Below are 22,342 nucleotides of genomic sequence, written 5' to 3'. Positions count from 1 at the left end.
ATCTAGAAAATGAAAATATAATAAAGAATAGTCAACACTATTCAGAAGGGAATTTTATGCTTGACCAACCTTATTGAATTCTGTGAAGAAGTAAAAGAAAGAGTAGATAAGGGTAATGTAGTAGATGTAAAATATTTGGATTTTCAAAAGGCCTTTGATAGGGTAGACTCATGACTAAGGTCAGAGCATGTGGAGTCAGGGGACAGGTAGCAGAATGGATAGCAAGCTGGCTAAAAAAGCAAAAACAGAGAATAGGGGTTAAGGGTAGCTACTCAGTGGCAAATTGTAGGAATTGGCATTCTACAGGGATCAGTGCTGGGACCATTGCTGTTCACAATTTACATCAACAATTTGGACTCAGGAATCGGGAGTACAATTTCAAAATTGCAGATGACACCAAATTGAGAGGTGTAGTTAATACAAAAGAAGAATGCATCAAAATGTAAAAAGACATTAATGAACTTGAAGAAAAGGCAGGTAATTGACAAATGAACTTCAATATAGATAAGTGTGAGGTGGTGCATTTTGGTAGGAAGAATAAGGTGGCCACACACTGTTTGGATAATAAGAATCTAAATTGGGTAGAGGAGCAAAGAGCTCTAGGGATACATAAATACAAATCACTAAAAGTAGTGATGCAGATTAATAAGGCCATAAAAAAGCAAACCAAGCAGGGGGTTCATTTCTAGAGGGATAGAATTGAAAAGCAGAGAAGTTATGTTAAACTTGTATAGAACCTCGGTTGGACTCCACACTTGGAGTACTGTGCACAGTTCTGGTCTCCACATTATAAAAAGGATATAGAGGCATTGGAGAAGGTGCAAAAAAGATTTACAAGGATGAAAGCAGATCTGAAAGGATATAAATTATCAGGAAAGGCTGAACAGGCTGGGGTTCTTTTATCTAGAAAAGAGAAGGCTGAGGGGTGACCTGATAGAAGTCTTTAAGATAATGAAAGGGTTTGATAGGGTAGATGTAGAGAAAATGCTTCCACTTGTGGGGGAGTGCAAAACTAAAGGTCATAAATATAAGATAGTCACTAATAAATCCAATAGAGAATTCAAGAGAAACTTCTTCACCCAAAAAGAGTGGTAAGAATGTGGAACGCACTACCACAAGGAGCAGTTGAGGCAAATAGCATAAATGCATTTAAGGGGAAGCTAGATAAGCACATGAGGGAGAAAGGAATAGAATGATATGCTAATAGGGTTGGATGAAGAGGGATGGGAGGAAGCTCGTGTGGAGCACAAACGCCGGCTTAGACCAGTTGTGCCAAATGGCCTGTTTCTGTGATGTAGACTTGATGTAACTCAATATGACTACTATTATGATATAGGCAGGGTGTTGTTGAAAATTATAGCTGGGTGGGGAGGCTTCTGTAAGGTGGAAGTAGTTGCTGGCCAAGAGTCATGTTTCTGTAGGTGCCAGGCATGTTATGGCCTAGTTTTGCAAAATATGGCACAATAACTGTCAAGAGCAGATAAAGGAAGCTGAAATTTTGTGGCAGAAGTATTTCATGTCCTTTTTTTGATATCTTTATGGAGGATAGTTGGTTTAGGATTGTAAAAGGTTGTTAGCAATTAGGGCCTGTTGGATGATTGCAATCTGAATTACAAAATAAGAATCAAGGCAGTTGTATAACACAAAGGAATAGTAATATAATATTGGAGGAAATATCTGCACAGACCAATAAAGGATGACCCTTTATTTAATGTCCTAGTTATAGTTAGGAGCAAACGTTGAGTTAGTCACATTAAATAACTGCTTCCCTCAAACTTGCCACGTTATAATTATTACAGTTGGTAGTAATCTGGTTTCCTTAAACATGAAGATAATTGTGCCTGCTCGTCATGTTCTTACTGTGTCATGCAAAACAGATATCTGCTCACACTTACGTATGCACCCTCAGAGTTTTGGAAGAAATTAGAGTTGCCACTGTGAATTTCCTTCACAGGACATGTGAATGTCCACAAGCACATTTAATCTATTATTGGCAGGAGTTCATGAGGAGCTGCTTTGGGTAAGTCTCACTGCATTTTGGCAGCGGTGAGTTGGGCCATTAAAACTAAATCTGAAATCATGCAAATAAACCTAGTGCACAAAAATGAGCACCTTGACCCTGCAACTCTTGCTCCCTCCCCAACCAAATTTACACCCGCCGCCCCCCCCCAAAATCTGGTCAGAAGACAATCAAAGATTGTACTTTAAGGAAGCAGTTTTGAATTGGTGCAGGAAAACTTCAGGCTCCAAAAACCACATCAGCGTAGTGTCTGAGCCTGAATGTCATTCATAAATTGATACTGTCTTCCACATGATAAAGGATCCCCAGGGCTGTCACAAGCAATCAGATCATGTCAGGTTGACAGGGAGAAGATCAGCCACAAGAAAATGCCAGACATACAATAGCACAAGGATGATCAGCTTCTATGAAGAGTCTTTCTCAAGCAGAGAAGGAGGTGGCTGAACTGTTCAGCACAGGGTGCAAGGAAGGGCCCAACTCTAAAGAATTTGCAGATCTTGTTAACAGCATACATTTATTAAAAAATGTGACAGAGGTTTTTAAACTTTATTGCTGATCACATGCATATTAAAATACTTTATTAGTTTATAAAGTTACTTATATTAAGCAGATTTTTCAGAAATTTATAAAAATGTCCACAATACAAAAAGCATTGTTCGAAAGCATTCCATTCTATGTGGATATCTTCCCTTGGCATTCCACATAGACAACAAAGTTGCAGAAATATTGAATAGTTACTTTGCCTCAGTATTTACCGGGGACACGAACAATGTAGGCATGACATTGGAAGAAGAGATCAAAAAAGATATAAAAACATTTAAGATCGAAAGGGGGAGATAATTGATAAACTAATCAAACTTAGAGAGGATAAAACCCCTGATCCAGATGGATTGTGTACACAAATATTAAAAGAAGTTAGGGAGGAGATAGCAGAGGCACTATTACATTGATATAAAAATTCATTTGAAAAGGGAATAGTGCCAGAGGACTGACAGACAGCTAACGTGATTCCTATATTTAAAAAGGGAGATAGAACAAGTCCAGGGAACTATAGACCAGTTAGCTTAACATCAGTTGTAGGAAAGATAATGGAATGAAACTCAGATGTAATAGAAAAACATCTAGAAAATGAAAATATAATGAAGAATAATCAGCACGGATTTCAAAAGGGGAAGTCATGCTTGACCAACTTTATCAAATTCTTTGAAGATGTAACAGAAAGACAAAGGTAATGCAATAGATGTAACATATTTGGATTTTCAAAAGACCTTTGATAAGGTACCACATTGAAGACTCATGACTAAGGTCAGAGCGTGTGGAGTCAGGGGATAGGTAGCAGAATGGATAGCAAGTTGGCTACAAAAACAGAAAACAGAGCATAGGGGTTATGGGTAGCTACTCAGACTGACAAAAGTTTCCACAAGGATCGGTGCTGGGACCACTGTTGTTCACAATTTACATTAATGATTCGGATTCCAGAATCGGAAGTACAATTTCAAAATTTGCGGACGACACCAAATTGCAACTTGCAGAATGGGCGCGTAATTGGCAAATGAATTTCAATATTAATAAGTGTGAGGTGGTGCATTTGGTAGGAAGAATATGGAGGCCACATACTGCTTGGACAATAAGAATCTAAATGAGAGAGGAGCAAAGGGATCTAGGGATACAGATATACAAATCATAAACCTGCATCGCTACTTTTAGTAAGGCCATAAAAAGGCAAATCAAGCACTGGGGTTGATTTCTAGAGGGATAGAATTGAAAAGCTGAGAAATTATGTTACACTTGTATAGAACCTTGGTTAGACCACACTTGGAGTACTGTGCACAGTATTATAGAAAGGATAGAGGCATTGGACCTCTCCAGTGCAAAAAAAAATGAAAAGGATGATACCAGATCTGAGAGGATATACTTATTAGGAAAGGCTGAACAGGCTGGGGCTCCTTTCTTTAGAAAAGAGAAGGCTGAGGGGTGACCTGATAGAGGTCTTTAAGATAATGAAAAGGTTTGATAGGGTAGATGTTGATGAAATGTTTCCACTTGTGGGAGAGTCCAAAACTAGAAGTCATAAATATAAAATAGTCATTAATAAATCCAATAGGGAATTTAGGAGAAACTGCTTTACCCAAAGAATGGTAAGAATGTGAAATGGATTACCACAAGGAGTAGTTGAGGCAAATAGCATAGATACATTTAATGAGAAGCTGGATAAGTACATGAGGGAGAAAGGAATAGAAGGGTTTGCCGATAGGGTTAGATGAAGTAGGGAAGGAAGAGGCTCGTGTGGAGCATAAATGCCGACACAGGCCAGTTAGGCCGAATAGCCTGTTTCTGTGCTGTAGTTTTGATGTAACTTGATGTAACAATGGTGGGTACCAAATCATCTATAACAGCCGATACCCACAAGCATCACAGTGCAATTGGAAGGGAAAGGCATGCAGTTTAGGCAGACATTTACTTAATACCCTTGTTAAACAGAGGACCAGAAGGTTGCAAGAGCAGATGATCCAAAGATTTTCAATTGCAGAGGCTAATACAATCAATATAGCAGCACAGAAATACAAAATTAACATTTTTTTTGTCACTTGCAACAGAAAGGGGCATGTACCCATTCAGCATAGTCCCCTTAAGTGACCTCAGACCCCTCGATGGCCAATGGCAGCACACAGATCCTTCATTCTGGTGAGGTTAGAGATGCAATCCAGAATGGCTTCATCCAGTTGAATACAAACATGACCCACATGTATACAAGTATAAAAGTTAGCTGTGAACAAGTTGACAAGCAAGTTGGCTCTGGACAATTTGTTGACAATTGATCTGTTGCCAGTCAAGCAATCAACCAAGCTCAGGCATCAGAGAGCCGAGTTACAGACATTTCTGGGGAAGGCTCTCTGATCTTGACTGTTTGGTAATATCCAACAGTGAATTATCCCCCTCCTCCACTGCCAGTGTTTAACGCTAGTAACTGGGTTTGAAAGTCAAAACTTGGTAGTTTTAGCACTGTTTTCTCTGACTCAGTTGGAGCATAATGTTTCTGTTGGCCATGATTACCATTAGTCATTCATACTTGATGGAAAATATAAGATTCCAGCTTAAATGGATTTATTGTTCAAAACAAAACTAATGTGTAGCCACTATCATTAAATCCATTCAAGGCAGCAACAGCAATATAGATTGCCTACAGTTTGTGGCTTGCTAGTATTTTCTAAACTATATAAATTGTGGATTTGGTGTAAAGACCGAATAATAAATTCCATTTCATTCCTTGTTTCATATTTTGTTTTATAAATCTTGTAATAATTTAACTATAACCATCTGTTCTTTTGATATAGCTACATCAATTCATGGCAGGGGGTGGGGGAGGGGAAGAAAGGGGATACATGTGATTAGAAAACGACATTTCCATTGCAAAACATATGTAAAACTATACAAAGAAAATGAAATATTTCTACAGGTTACATTCTTCGTTTGAGATATATATATATATATATATATATATATATACACACACATTTTTCCTGTTGGTCTACTAATGAGGATAAGGATCCAATGCATATTGGGTGTGTTAATGGCGCACGTCATTATTAATGTACAAATCAGCCAGCAAATTCAGGGGATTAAGAGATATGCCATGAGTTGCAAATCTTCAGAAGTTGCTGGTCGATTTACGTCGCTCCGCCGTTTGCTTCGCAAAGACACATCTCGCCCTTATCTTCCCAGTTATTTTTTTTTAAGAACTTGCTGGATTTGCATATTAACTGCCCATTAAACTCGTCGCGGAAAGGTAAGTCTGGTAATTAACTGCGTGGGTACCTTTTTAATGACATGATAATTGTTATTGCAATGCCAACCAACCTTTCTGGCCCAGAAAATGAACAATTTAAACCGTGGAGTCTCATTCCTTCAGGTGGAAAATTGTTCCTGGAGATTTTAAAAATATTATTTTTTTTTTTCTTACTTTCTCTTTGTCTCTCTTTCTTAAACCACTGACTTTCCCTCTCTTTATTTCTCTTTCTGTACCTGAATTGATTCTAATTCACCCTCCTTCTCAGTCGTTCCTGTTTCTTTTTCAATCCTTAAATCTTATTGGTTAAGGAGATACACTGTTGGTCCCGTCCTTCACTAAGGTCCAAGTTGCCCCGTTTCCCTCGCAATGTTGTTATCAGCTCACACTTCCAGCAAGTTACGGCGTAAAAACGTTTGAGCTGAAGGGTGCAGGGAAATGACTATCAGGGCATGCCACGAGATGCCCCGATTCAGCCCAATATGTTTATCATACCAACTTAATAGGTACAAGAAGGACAATCTCTCAGGGATGGTCAAGTGGGTAATTCAAGAATGAATCTATGAGGTGCTGAAAATTCATTACTTTCATTTGTTATTGAAAACAGCATATAATACAATCCACAAAATAAAGGTAAAAAGTTCCTTATAAAATCCTATCTCTACAGTTCAAAATCCTGTATTTGCACTTCGGTGTAGAAATTTGCGCCTGAAAATGGGCAGGCAGGGGATGCGGCACACTCCACGCACCTGTTCACGTTGGCACGGGGACCACGTTAAATTTGTGCTGGGACTTCATTATCAAGGGTCAAGTGTCCAGCCAGTGCTACCCACGCTGCCTATTGGCTGCACTTCCTGTCTGGGAGGGGCGGAAAATTGGGCATCTCTGATGCCACCTAAAGGCATCCTGCATCTCATAAAGGGGAGGTGCACTGTGACTGCAGGTAGGAGGGAATGCTTGTGCACACAGAAACGGCTACAAGACCTGTAGAAGAGGCCACAGGTTCTCCGATGCTGTTTGGAGTCGCTGGTCCAAGCGGTGGGCAGGAGGAGGGAGATCCTGTTCCCCCTGGGGGTCAGTAAGCCCTCCTGGCAACACCTTTATTGCCAGTGGGAAGAGGTCGCAGAGGGGATTAATGCCACGAGCTTAGCACCTAGGACATGGCTGTATCGCCGAAAAAAATTTAATGACCTCACCAGAGCTGTCAAGGTTAGAATCTTACCTCTCAAACCAATTATTCTCTCATACCTGCAGCCTCATTACTCAACACTCCCATTCCCCACTTTCCTTCACTCTGCTACAATCACTGCACCATACTTTGCACCACACTTCACTCCACCTCCTTCTCATCCTACACATACACTCTGCACTTCCTACTCTCTCTACTATTGCAACCCTCACTTCTCCACACAACATACAAACTATTCTACCACGACAGGAACATTCTCAAAACACCTCACCAGACTGTCACACTCACTCTTTACACTCTTACTTATATGCCCACAATGACACATCAATCTGCTGTACCCCAAGTCTGCACGCCAATCCACCTCTCTGCAAGCCAATCACCATCTGCTGATTCCTGTACATTCCACAACAAGAAAGTAACACTTCCCATGCCATCATGCTTATAAACATTGATAAGAAAATGGAGACACAGAGCTCAATTTTGAAATGAAGCAGAGAAGGGGGCGAGGCATCAATTTGAGGCCAGGAAACTCATTAGTATGGGTTTCCTGGATGTCCTTATGATTTTGAAGTAAGGATGTCTTTTATTTTTTTTTGTCGGTTTCCCGTCTGACTGACTGGCTGGCCTCAGGTAAGTCTTTGTTTGCATGGAGGGGGAGGGGACGACAGGGGGCATGGGTGGATGGGTGGGCAAGGGGCATAGGTGGGTTAGGGACACAGGGTCGCGGAATCGGGATAATCGCGGGGGTTTTTGATCATGGCGGGGGGTGGGGTGGGGGGGGGGGCAGGGGTCCGCGATCGCGGGGGTGGGGGTGGGGTGGGGGGGGGGCCAGGGGTCCGCGATCGCGGGGGTGGGGGTTCGGTGCAAGTAGGCTTGTTGGGACTTGGGGAAGCACTCCTGCGCCTCCGGGCCCACACGCTGTGCCTTTCTAGGCACTTACCTGCAGTCTTAGGCCTTCTCGCCTCCTTTCACGAGGCATAAAACAGAAGGCCCTGGAATCCCGGCCCCCCGGGGTTGAAATTAGGAATTAGTTAAAAATGGAGGCCTGAAGCCTCCTTGAAAGATTTTAAGGCCCGTCCCGTCTCCTTGGAGGGGGTTGGCCACCCGCTCCTCGATCCGCCCCTGTGAAAACGGGAAGTGGGTGGATTGGAGGCTGGCTGAGGCAGGTCTGAAATGATGGCAATTTTCAATGCCCCCCCCGCCTCTAACCCACCTGTTTTTTTACTTTTAAAATCGAGCCCATGGCATCTCTTGATGTGATCAACCAAAGACGCATTAGTCAACAAGGTTGAGACAATCTAAAGTTCGTGAACAACAATATCCAAAGAGGGCCTGTGTGAAATGTTGTTTCTTACAACTGCGCTTAACGGTTCAACTGAAATGGGAAACACAAGCCCAGGACGTACTGTTCTGTGACACCATATTAACACAACAACTTGCTTCACCACTAGGGCTGAGTAGTGTTGTGAAATATGAGTCCAGATCAAAATCCTAACATCCGCCTTTACCACGTGTACTGTAATCTGAATAAACTGATTGCCTAGCACAGAAAAAGAGGCAGAATTTGAGAAAGGGTCACATTGGCCGGGAAATTCCTCGGGGCTGCTACCACTCCACCGGCATTACTTCACCAGAAGTGTGGCAGAAAACCCATTGGGCTTGCTGCGGCACTCCCGGCAAAGTGGGAGCAGCTCCCAAGAATTTTCCGGCCCTGATCTTTATTACTGTACAAAAGATGACCAACGCATACTGATGTTATGCCACTTACCAAAGCCATGAATAATAGAAAAAAGCTGGGTTCAGATTCACTTTATCTATTAAAAGGATCCTACCCGTCCAGGAAAAGGGTTATGCCCGGATTAGAATTGGATACAAATAAAAAGTGATTTAAAATGAAATTCTTATACCTGGATCAGAATTGTGCTTGGATTGGCTATGTGTCTAGCTGGAGTTGATCATGTTAAAAATCTTGAGACTAGTAGTGTAATCTAATTTCCTAACTTGTAAGGAGTGTTGAATATTTATGGCACTTTACAACTGAGCTAAATTCTAGAACAATGATGTGCAATGAAGTTACTATTGTTAATTACTATATACATGCGGTCTTAATCAGAGAGGTTTTTAAAATTATTATGGATGAATGGAGATTAAATTGAAATCTGCACCCCTGTGTAGGACTGGATTTGCTTTCAGTCTGCCACATGCTACCACTGGTGGACAATTTCAATTAGCACATGTAAAATCCTAACAGTGGCAGTGCGTGACCACAACCTAAACATACCTGATACCACACAAAAAGAATCAGAATGCACTAAGAACTGCAGCACAGTTAATGTTTATAGCGGTCGGTTGAATAAATATTACACAAAAAAAAAGCATATGCAAAGTGTGGCAGTTTTGTTCCCCACATCATGACATTCAATAGCATATTACATTTTCTATCAGTTTGTGAGTAAGGCCTAATTAATTTCTATGAGTTAAGTAATCTTTCTCATCTATAAAAAGAAATAAAATCATGCAGTGAGCAACCTCTATTATTCACCAAGAGATATGAATCAAAAACACAGCATGAAACCCTGCTGACTGTGAGATGTTTGGCTTTCCCTCTGTGGAGTTGAGGCGTACCCCTCTATCTTTCAACTGATAAAACTGTATAAATGCATAGTGAGAAAGTCAAAATGTCCTGAATATAATCTGTACTTTTTTTTCCTTTGGGTAATATGGAAGATGAAGAAAGTGTGATGCATGAAAGTCAGTAAAATGCTAATTAATGGGAAAACAAAAAAAAAACCTTCTCCACCTTCGTAGCATTTGATAAATTGCGATGCACATTGGCAAAAGGAAAAATTACCTACAATTGTCCTGCAGCCCACTGGTTGGCACAAGAGTGCAGGATGGATATGCCTTTGCTGTCTTCTTCCACAAAGATATAAGGGGAATTTTAACCCCACCCACATCCGGAAGAAACAATTAAAATGGAGCGGGGATCTTACCCACTCCTGATCTGGCCGATTGCAATTTTAGTCAGCAGTTGGCAAGGTACCTGCTTGAAGCTGGCGGAGTCCCATTTAAACATGCAGATCGAACTCCGATGATGTTAACGGGGCTCAACTGCTATTTTTACTTACATTATGTGGCACCACCTTCATTGGATTCCTTCCAATGGCATCAGCACCATTTTTGTTTTCTTTCTTGCTGACTGGGGCTGCAGCTAAATAAATGGATCATTAGAAGGCTTCCATATCATCAGTCAGGGCTGGATTCCAGCACAGGTATCAGAAGTGAAAGGACAGTGTTTCAATCCACTGCACCACCCACTTACATTGACTTTGATGGAAATAAAAATCGGGAGAGATATAAAATGGGCTGCCGACTCGCATAGAAACTGAACATATCAACACAAAGGACAGAGTTCCGACAGTTTACAAGACAACAGAAACTGCCAGGAGCTATTACAGTATTATACACCCGGGGCTTGCTAATTGCAGGTCTTATATACAAATCAATGATCCTTAGGGCTAGTGAGGTGGACCCTAGTTCTCCGCTCTGGCTGTACATCCAGGTGGAAGAAGCCTGAGGAATTGGATTTCACCCATGGATGTTCAAGCACGTCCTTAAGGGGAAGTCTCAGTATCACTGTTTTACACTCGCACAAAGTCAAGATCTACACCTCTACAAGTCTAAAGTCTAAAGCAAATGTTTTACCTGTTCTGATATATATCACTGTCATTATTCTGCCATCATCTGTTATGGGATTACTCAAATATTTCAAGCTATGTGATTCTGCAAAACCTTCAACACAGAGTTACCTCGTCAGTGTCTCTGGGATTGATTTTCATGACAGCTTTTTCTCCCCCCTCATCTTCAGGTATTTTTTTCTATCTCTTTTCCTGTTCTTCCTGAACATTAGGCTATTCTATACATTTTATCATCTGATGATATTGACTAGACAAGATTAAGCAAATGCCACCCCTATAATCGAAGTCAGTAAGATTTGCATTATTCAGCAACAACTTGCATTTATGTAGTGCCTTTAACATTGAAAAATGTTCCAAGGCACATACAAACCATTCATTTACAGATATGCTTTGCTTCATAAACAATTATAATACAGAAAAGCACAATATAAATCCTGTGTTCATTTTGAAGTAGTCTGATTGCTATTTTTTTTGCCAAGAGTTGGTTTTGCATAGTTTGTTTATATCTATATATTTTTCCTGCTAAACTGCAACATGAAAGATCTTTCTGTGCATCTAAAGGATATTGTTACAGACTTTTTAAATGTCATTTAGATTGAATAAAATACATTTTCTTTAGATTATTGTATTACGTCTCCAAATTCCAAAATGGTAACTGAAAATCTCTCTAAGTACCATATATACAGTCCCCTCTGCTTATAGCAGGCCCGTTGGTGTTTAAGCGATTTGCCCGTTATAGGCGGTGGACAGTATAACAAGTAATGGGAAGGCAAACAAACTACACCTGACCTCTGACAGTAACAACTGGGAAAATAGTGAGACCAGACTGGATGTGCAAGTGCAAACCAGGATTCCATGTTCTCTTATTCTAATCAAGAGCCATAGTCCCAGCCAATCACTTGCTCAGCTTTAAATGAAATAAAACCCTTGTAAAATGATATTTTTTGAAACAAATAGCTTTATTGAATTGTGTTTATCTATACGAGGGATTTTGTTGCTGGAAAATGGAACATATTTCCATTTGGGTACTGAATGGCAATATCAAGCTCCCACAGTTTGGTATAATGTAAAGAGTTGCAAAATAAAGCTGTCCTTATCATTGCTGCAAAAGGTTGGGGGAAGCATGACTAAGGTGCATTGCTCATGCACAAAATATCAACAATTGAGTTGATAAACCACAAGTTAAATGTCAAGCAGATATTATAGATCTGTCTCTTTTCATGATAAGAATATATTTATGGCAAAAACAAATAGTTTAACAGTATCTCAAACTTCTCTCCTCCTCGCTTTCTCTCCAGTTGCCAAGAAAGAGCCAGTGTTCTTCTCACCACCTGCCTGTGATGGAAGTAATCAGCTAGTACAGTGCCCAGCTCGTGTTACAGTCAACATGGTCCTTTAAGTGTACCATCAGTACTCTAAATACACCCCTGCCTAAAATTCAAGTTGCCAGTGGACAGTGCATGTGTTGACTATAACATCAGCTAGTTCCAGCTAATAACTTCTCTCATGGATGGATGGAAGGGTGAGGAGAAGCAGAAGCTGGTGGGTGGATAAAATGAACTAACTAGAATGAAGAAGGGAGATGCACATGAGAGTATAGCTGGGATACAAATTAATTCACTTACCAGCAAAAAAAACACAGTAAAATTTCCCTTATATTCCTGCTTTGTTCAGTGCAATCTGAATGATGGGCTCAACCGTTTGAATTTGGTGGAACTGGTAGTTTGAACAGGTTGACTTTAGTGCTGCTTCCTTTATTAGTAGGGAAATCTTCAATTAGCCAATGGGGAAGCTGTGCTAATGATGGATTATTCCAAACCACCAGTCTCATCGAGTTCAAACAGGCAAACCCAGCATCAGAAAAAAGGGCTTAGAAATAAAATGTCAAATTCAAACAATCCTGGTACACCTGCCGATTTGTAATGAGCCTGTGTTACAGTTTGCGGTTTTCCCAACACTTTTTCCTGTGTAAATGGCTTGACAACAGTTTCTATAAGCAGACCAAGTTCCTTATGAACTAAAACCTCTGGGTTTTTTTTGCCTCTGTATTTGGATTAGGATAACCTGGATCTAACAATTAACCCCAATTGCAATGAATTCCTTACTGGGTACTTTCCACATCTCCTGCTTTCTGGATGAAGAAAAATAGCACACTTTAACAAGCGAAACTACAGTTCCAGATTGATTTACAAATAAAACAATATCTAAAAGCAGAATGGCAAAGGCACAATACTAAGAAGCACAATTCTTATATGAGAGAACTGGAATGAGTCTACAAAGGTTCAATATATCCTTTTCAAAAAGCTGCCTTTATACTATTTCCTAGAAAGTAACAATTCATCTCCAAAGAAGCAATGAGACTTGTGTTGCACACTGTTAGATGGCCTGCAGGCAACCTCCAGGGCAAGCATGGTGCTGTCTGTTGCAATAAAGGTCACTGCAATCTTTAACTGTTTTGCCTCTGCTCCTTCCAGACTGCCAGAGGGAACGTCAGTAATATCTGCCAAGCTGTGGTCCATTAAATTATCAAGAAGGTGACTGACACTTTGTTTGTAAGAGCTAACACCTTCATCACTTTCCCCATGGACATCCAGAAACAGCACAGGAAGGCTTGGATTTTGCACAGATTACAGGATTCTCCAAATCCAGGGACCATAGATTGCACACATAATTGCCCTGCCTTATCCAAATACAGTAACCTTCATGGATCACCAGGGATTCCACATCATCGATATACAGCTAGTCTGTGACCAGACTTTCAATGCATGCCTTCCCAGCAACTGGAAAGTTCTCCAGTTCTCCATTCCTCATTGTTTAACCCGAGACAACAAGTGCAAGGTTAGCTCCTTGGAAATTAAGGCTACCCCTTGCAGGCCTGACTTATGACATCCACGCAGACCTGTTGAAAAGAGGTATTACAAGGTCCATTCATTAATGACAGCTATCATCAAGCACATGATATGAATGTTAAAACAATAATTCTGATGCCTTGGGACTTCCTCCAAAGCAGTCTAGCCAGAGTGTCAAGATTTGTTGTATGATGACAACATTGCTGTTCCAGATCTGCCAGAGAAGCTTGTGAATTTAAAATAAAATTGCTGGACTATAACTTGGTGTTGTAAAATTGTTTACAATTGCCAGAGAAGCAGTATCTTCAGCCGACTGAAAGAAAAGACACACCATAAAATGGAAAATGCTGAGGAGGCTGTTAGGGAACAATAGTTACCAGCTGCCAGAGCCATCCAGCTATAACTGAAAAACAAATCTTTCAGATAACGATCTACTAAACCCTCCTCCCACATTAATAGTCTTGTTATACCACAGCCCCTGTAAATGGGCAGCCTCCACAAGCAACAACTACCCCCTAAATACCATTGTAAACAATTTTACAACACCAAGTTATAGTCCAACAATTTTATTTTTAATCCCACAAGCTTTCGGGGGCTTCCCCCTTCCTCACACCGCCTGAGGAGGGGGGAAGCCCCCGAAAGCTTGTGGGATTAAAAATAAAATTGTTGGACTATAACTTGGTGTTGTAAAATTGTTTACAATTGTCAACCCCAGTCCATCACCGGCATCTCCACATCATGGCTACCCTAAATACCAAACAGACCATTCATCTAACCTCAGATAGCAATCTATAATGCCATTACAGGAAAGCTCCCAGTGCACAATGCAAATCAAGTGCCAACTCATTTTATTGACCACATTGCTTCCTTGCTTATTATTTGCCCCTTGGTGCCTTAGTGCGGTGCTCGAATGACTGGTCTGGTGCTTCTATGAGGTCCTCGCTCATTGGTTAGAGCACAGGAGCAATGGCTGCTGTGTCTCAGCCAAAGGCCCCTGTAATGGTGATGATTTTTGACTTCCGTGAGCATGGGCCTGAGGAGGGCTGTACCTCAACGGGCCCACTGATCTGCAGGAGAGCAGGCTCGATGAGGGCATTGAGTTAATTTAAAACACATTCTACACATTCCTCTAGATTGTCCAAGCTGGAGGAATTTGTAGAGACCATGGCTATGATATGAGCATTCCTGAGAGATGCTATTAATGGCATTACAGACTTTGTCATGGGGGCTTTGCTGCAGAATGTCCTGGAGCAACCGTGTGCTCCAAGGTGGACTGCAGAGTTCCGATGCCATGCATCAGAACTCTCCACATTAGCCAACATGTGATAAAAATTACAATGGGCTCGATTTTAGGAGGGAGGCGGGTTGGCAGCAGGGGGTCGGCTGTGCGCGTGGGTAACGCGCCCAGTGAGTTCAGGGTGCTCCGCACGTGATCGCAGCCTAATTGAAGCTTCCAGGTTTCCTGTCCTGGACCTGCACAGCCGCATCACAGGCTGTCAGCAGGAGGAGCCCTATTTAAAGGAGCAGTCCTCCAATGCTCCTCCTGCAGCAAACAACCAAATTGGCAGCATGGAGCAGCCCAGAGGCAAGGCTGCTCCAAGGTTCTCAGACTCCTCACTCCAGGTGCTGCTCGACGGGGTCAGGAGGAGGAGGGAAACGTTTCTCCCAGCGGATGGAAGGAAGTGGCCTGCCTCCGCCACCAAGAAGGTCTGGCTCGAGGTGGCAGAGGAGGTCAGCAGCACCAGTAACATCTCCCGAACCTGGGTCCAGTGCAGGAAGCACTTTAATGACCTAACCAGGTCAGCCAAAATGAGTATACTTACGCATTCTCCCACACTCCGTCTTCCACATCACCTCCACCACCACACAACTCCTTCTGCACTGCCACCACAATGCTCTCGCATCACTCCTCACATCCACTCAGCCATCATCCTCACCTTGCCTGCACTTACTCACCGCCCCAGTTCCCATTCGAACACTACCACGCAACCCAATCCTCATACAATCTAATGGTTATGTCTCACATGCACCCTCTCATGCATCTCCCTCACAGTCACCCCACCCACACCAATGTATGCAGCGGGTCACCATGCAACCATCACTCAATCACGTCTCTCTGTGTTTTGCCTTGATAGGAGAAGAGTTGCCAGGAGGCCCAGGAGACGGACGATGGTGAAAGGGGACATGGAAGTGGGGACGCCACTCAAAGCGCTTCCACGTCTCACCCGTTGCCCCCCTCTCAACCGGTACCCGCAGTGCTGCCTCCTCTCCAGATGGTCGAGTCTGCCCTTGCACAGTCTTCGGAGTGGTCCTCAAGGGCACCAAAACCTAGAGGGCGTCCGCGCAAAGCATCTCATCGGTCAGGGCATGGACAAGAGCAACCTGCCACTACCTCTGCTGAAGCCACGGGGTAGCACCACGTAGGGGTTCCCGTAAACGTAAGGCGAAGTTTTTGTGAGCACAAGGGGGATGCACAAGGGTGTTTGACGATTTGTCATGTTTTTTATTTATATTTGTTTTCTTCCACATTCACAATAAATCTTATTATTATCACCACTATTGCCACGTCTCGCCCATTCTTGACTGGCTTGTGGAATAGGTCCCTTTCATGGGGTTCACCATGAACACGCACACTTGATGCCACCCATTGGGTCATTCTACAGTGGGTGTAGGTGTAGTTGCACCACTGCTTTGTGCAGGGGGAGGGGACTGGTGTGTCCGCTCCTCTGTCCAGATGATTAGGACTGGACTCTTCACACTGTCTGATGTTAGGAGAACCGTTCACATATCAGTGACTTCCTGGCCTCACAAGCAGCCAGGTGAACCACTGTTCTGCCCATGGGTTGTTCCTCCTCCTCACCCTCCTCCTCCTCCTCCTCGGCCTGCTCCTCCTCCTCATCCTCCTCCTCGGCCTCCTCCTCCTCCTCAATATGGGTGGCGGATGTGGATGGGGCCTCCTCCTGCGGCACCCCTCTCTGTTGTGCCCTGTTGTGCAGGGCACAACAGACGACTATAATGGGTCCCACTCTGTGTGGTGCATAGTGAAGCGCTTCCCCAGAACGATCAAAGCACCTGAAGCATCTTTAGCAGCCCTATGGCCTGCTCAATTGTAGACCTGGTAGCGATGTGGCTGTCGTTATATCGACGCTGTGGCTCAGTGTTGGGGTTCCTCAGAGGTGTCATAAGGTGCAGGGGATATCCCTTGTCCCCGAGGAGCCAGCCCTTGTGGGTGTTGGATGAGTGGAAGAGGGGCGGGATGTTGGACTCTCTGAGGATGAAGGAATCATGGCAGCTGCCAGGGTATCTGGCGCACACATGAAGGAATCTCTTGCAGTGGTCACAGATGAGCTGAGTGTTGATGGAGTGATAGCCCTTCCCGTTGATGAACAGTCCTGGCTCATGTGGAGATGCTCGTATCGCTATATGGGTGCAATCGATTACACCCTGCACCCTTGGGAAGTCAGCCACAACGTGGAATCCCACTGCCCTCTCCACCTGGTTGAGATCATCCATGGGGAAGTTGATATAGTGCGAGGCCCTGCAGAACAAGCCGTCGGTGACCTGCCTTATGCACTTGTGTGCAGACGACTGGGAGTCCCCGGTGATGTCCCCGGTGGCACCCTAGAAGGATCCGGAGGTGAAGAAGTTGAGGGCAGTGGTGACTTTGACAGCGACAGGTAAGAGGATGCTGCTCAGTCCAGCCGGGAGCAGCTCGTCATTAAGGAGGCTGCAGATGTCCGCGACTACCTGACTCTGAGCCTCCGTATGCACTGCTCCTCAGATAGGTCCAGGAAGCTGAGCCTCGGTCTGTGGACCCTGTGGCGAGGGTAGTGCCCTCTGCGATGCATCTCTTTCTGCGGTTGCCCTCCCTCCCGCTGTGCAGGTGGATGTGTCACAGCACTGTGTTGTGGAGCTCCATGTGTCACAGGTGGACGGCGTGGTCGGCGAGGCTGGTGATGCTTTTCGTCCTCCGAGGAGGTCATGGCTGCAGCTACGGAGGCCCCCATCCGGAAGATGTACGTTTGAGGGGGTCCGCAAGGTAGGTAAATGTGTCTGCATACCGGGGTTGAGGTTCCAAGTTGGTGAATTTTAGTGTTAGGAGGAGGGTGGTGGAGGCCAAACTTTCTCCAAAGTGACAGAGTGGCCTCCTGCAATGACTGAGGGTCTCCCCCCCGACCTGTCAAATGGACCTTTGCAGCTCCCACAGGCTGGTGGCTGCAACACGTCTGACCCCAGTATGGGAAATAATCTCAGTTGAGTTGAAAATCCCACCCCTCCTAAAATATCCTACAAATCAGGTCTCCTAATGGCCTGAACTATCAAATTAATTGGTTTAAGTGGGATTCTGCTGGCTTTAATTGCTGGCGAAAGTCCCGCATGCGAGGACTGCGCGCGCATCTAAGCGCGTCACTGGGGAACCCGGAAGTGGGCGGGTTGGAGCCGGGCTCCAGACCCGCCCCGGAAATCCCCGATTTTCGGAGCCCCCCCGCCACGAACCCGCCAGCTCGGAGGTCTGAAAATCGAGCCCAATGGATGGAAGGAGTTTTCAGGGACAGCAGTGTTGCGGAGTGTAAATAAAAGCAGGAAGAAGGTGCAACAAAGTCATCCTTGCTGCCTAAAGGGCAACCATGGAAAGTTTCGAAGTAACTGACAGATTGGGAGGAGGGAGGACAAGGATGCAGGTCATGTCTCAGTGTTGAAGAAATAAGAGATATGAGTTTGGTTTTCAACCTTAAACATATAGTGAGGTCATTGAATTTCTTTCTATACTGCAGGCGGGACCTGGGAGATATACTGCTGGCTTTGGCATGATTGGTGACCTGCTGCCAAGCCTCTTCTTCAGCTCTCTATAGGGCACAGTGTCCATTTATAGGGAACAAGATGCCCTTCCGCTCCTTAACTTGGTTCATCAAGATTTCCATGACCGCATCTAAAAATCAAAGCACCTTGCTGTTCCCTCAGCTGTTTCATCAATGACCTTCCCTCCATCATAAGGTCAGAAATGGGGATGTTCGCTGATGATTGCACAGTGTTCAGTTCCATTCGCAACCCCTCAAATAATGAAGCAGTGCGAGTCCGCATGCAGCAAGACCTGGACAACATCCAGGCTTGGGCTCAGAAGTGGCAAGTAACATTCGCGCCAGACAAGTGCCAGGCAATGACCATCTCCAACAAGAGAGAGTCTAACCACCTCCCTTTGACATTCAACGGCATTATCATCACCGAATCCCCCACCATCAACATCCTGGGGGTCACCATTGACCAGAAACTTAACTGGACCAGCCATATAAATACTGTGGCTACAAGAGCAGGTCAGAGGCTGGGTATTCTTGGAGAAGAAAGTAACCTCCATTTTAGCCTCTAACTATTTTCAAACTATATTAATCTAAACACAAAAAATTCCCATGCATATCACATCTGCCACGATTGAGGCAATAATCATCAGTCAGATTGGGGATTTGTTGAGCCTAGACTGACAGCTATGCCATCAGTACTGTCCCAAAAATGTGGATTTTTTAATTTTCCACTCCAGTCATCTCTATGGCATTGTCCAACTATGGCAAATTTTTTGTAGCAAGTGGATTGAGGCTATCAAACTAATTTCATGTTGAACCCTTAGAACTGCCAGAGAAAATGTGCTTTCATCCCATTGATCTGGGCATGATTTGAATTCAGGTTCCACGATGAAGGGAGAGTGTGCTAACCTATGAGGCCCTCCAAATTATAAATTCTCAATGCCCAACGTCATTTTCATTGGTGCAAAATACAGCAGGTAAGAGCATATATTTGAAATCTTGTTTACCTCGAACATCACATTCATTTATTATTTCAATTATTTCAACGAAACTTTTTCGCTCTCCTCATATCACAATAATGTGTTAATTGAATCACTATGGCAATAGAGTTTTCATAGCGACAAATTAAATAATTAAGGCTGCTAAATAGTCACTATTTGCAAAACAAATAGAAAAATCTGTAGGCCATCTGGTAAATAAGGATTGATCTTAGGAGGGCTTCGTTGTATTTATAGACCATATTAGGTTTCAGCCACCCTAGCTAGCCGCAGGTTTGAAAGATTAATTCATTGAAGCGCTGTACAGGATATTTTGCAATAGCATTTTACCGACAGCATTCATTTTAATTACATGGTATATCCAGCTGTTCTGCAAGCTGCAAAAGGACAATTGTGCTTCCATTTCATGTACTTTTCTTCATTTGAAAACATATTCCATTTTTCAATTTATGTTTTCAAGTAAGAATTTCATCATATCTGCCGCTTGCATTACAAATTCTAGAATGTTTAACAGAAACATTTTGTGTCTGCTGAGCTCACAATACGAAGCTAATCTGATCTGTGATTATACCTCACAAAATTCATAGTGAGACTCCTAATATAAATCATGTACAGTACATAATGCCATTATATAAATCCACTATTCAGACAAAGAAGTACATATATGGCAGGTTAGATCTACTTCTATATCTGCAAAGCACTGTTCAAAACTGAATAATGATTCAGTTAAAGCTGTATATTAATGCAGCTATCCATTCTCATCAGATTTTGATTAATACCAAGAGTTCAGCTCCACAAACTGTTATGGCAGATTATAGCTACAACGAAGATCTACATAGTGAGGGAGAGTAGCAAACCTCGTTTATTTCCATTGGAGTAAAATTTGCTGTTTCAATTGGTTAAAGATCAGAATGCATCTGATCAAAAGATCAAGTTGATTGATCTAATCAAAGAAGATCTTTTTTTCGATTTAAATAGTGGCAATTTTCCTTTGAAGCAAAAAGGACAGAGTGGTTTCAATGGAGAATTTTAACTTTCATATAGATTGGGATAAGCAGACAAGCTCATGTTAGAAAGGTCAACGAAAATCTTGAGTGTGTTCAGGACAGCTTTCAGCCACAATATGTCCAAGAACCAACATGGGGGCAGGCCATATTAGATTTAATAATGAGGAACAAACCAGATTTAGTTAACAGCCGAACGGTGCGTGAACATTTATCTAATAACGATCATAATATGATCGAGTTCAGCATTGTGTTTGAAAGAGAGAAACCCGTAACAGCTACTAAGATTCTAAATTTAGGTAGGGCCGACTTCAACGGGATGAGACAGAGACTGTCCAAGTAAACTGGGCAAATCTGTTAATGGGTAAAATGACAGAAGATCAGTGGGAGGTGTTCAAAAAAAATTTAACATGATACAGAACCAGTTTATACCCCCAATGAGCAAAAGCTCTACTTGCCAAAAAACAGCCATGGACGACTAAAGAGGTAAATGACAACATAAACTAAAGAAAAAGCATACAAAAATGCAAAAAAAGAGATACAAAGAGCAGCATAGGGTGACAAAACAGATAGTAAGAGCTACAAAAAGGGAGTATGAAAAGAAATTTGCAAGGGATATCAAAATCAACACGAAAAACTTTTACAATTATATTAGGAAAAGAAGGTTGTCAAGAGCAATGTGGGCCCTTTAAAACTAAGGAATCTTACAACACCAGGTTATAGTCCAACAATTTTATTTTAAAATCACAAGCTTTTGGAGATTATCCCCTTCGTCAGGTGAATGAGTGAAAGATTCTCAAATCGCATATCTTATATTAGGCTGGGACAGCATCACACCAATCAAAAGGTGTCGTTGTTGTTCAAACAGGCCAGTCACGGAGAACAGCACGTCCCAGTACACTGGATATACATTGTGTCAATTACACAGACAGAAAGAAAGAGACTCAAATGGCAGAGAGAGAGAGAGAGAGAATATTAAAACACATAACTTTTTTCCCCCCTTTTTGGTGGTGGGGTTAAAAACTGATAAAGGTGATATTGTAAATGAAAACAAGGAAATGATGTACATGTTAAATAATTACTTTGTGTTAGTATTTACAGTAGAGGAAGAGAATAGCATGCCAGACACTCCAAGGAAACTAATTTTGAATCAGGGACGGGGACTCACCATAATTAACATAAGCAAATTAACAGTAATGAAGAAAATAATGGCACTAAAGAGTGGCAAATCCCCAGGACCAGATGGTTTCCATCCCAGGGTTTTAAAGGAAGTAGGTGAGAACATTACGGAAGCCCTAACTATAATCTTCCAAAGTTCTCTCGATTCAGGAACTGTTCCTTTAGATTGGAAAATTACACATGACACTCTGTTATTTAAGAAAGGTGGGAGAGGGAAACCAGGGAATTATGGACCAGTTAGCCTAACATCTGTTGTTGGGAAATTACTCGAGTCTATAATTAAAGATAGAGTGACAAATCACCTTGAAAGTATTCAGCTGATCAGAGTGGGCCAGCATGGATTTGTAAAGAGTAAATCATGCCTGACGAAACTGATTGAATTTTTTGAAGAGGTGACCAAAGTAGTAGAGAGGGGAATGTCCATGAATGTGTTTATATGGACTTCCAGAAGGCATTCAATAAACTCCCTCATAAGAGTTTGCCAGCTAAAGTTGAAGCTCATGGAATTGAGGGCAAATCATTGACCTGGTTAGGAATTTGGCTGAGCAGCAGAAGATAGAGAATAGGGATAATGCGGGGGGTGGGGTGGGGGGCAGGGGTGGCAAAGAAAATCACGTTTTCCAGGAGCGGGCAGAAATCCCAGCTGCAACAAACCTAAGAACACGCACAACCCAGAGTCATCTGGGTGCGCGGGCCGTTCCCAAAACAAGAAGTCCCGCGGCAATTAAAGCCGGTGGGACTATATTTAAAGCAGCAATTGAAGTATTTAAACTAGTTAAAAAATCCAAAAATGCAATTAGCTACTAAGGCAAGCGATTTCAA

Source organism: Heptranchias perlo, chromosome 12, assembly GCF_035084215.1.
Source record: "Heptranchias perlo isolate sHepPer1 chromosome 12, sHepPer1.hap1, whole genome shotgun sequence".
Taxonomy (NCBI): Eukaryota; Metazoa; Chordata; class Chondrichthyes; order Hexanchiformes; family Hexanchidae; genus Heptranchias; species Heptranchias perlo.
This window is presented reverse-complemented; position numbering follows the sequence as displayed.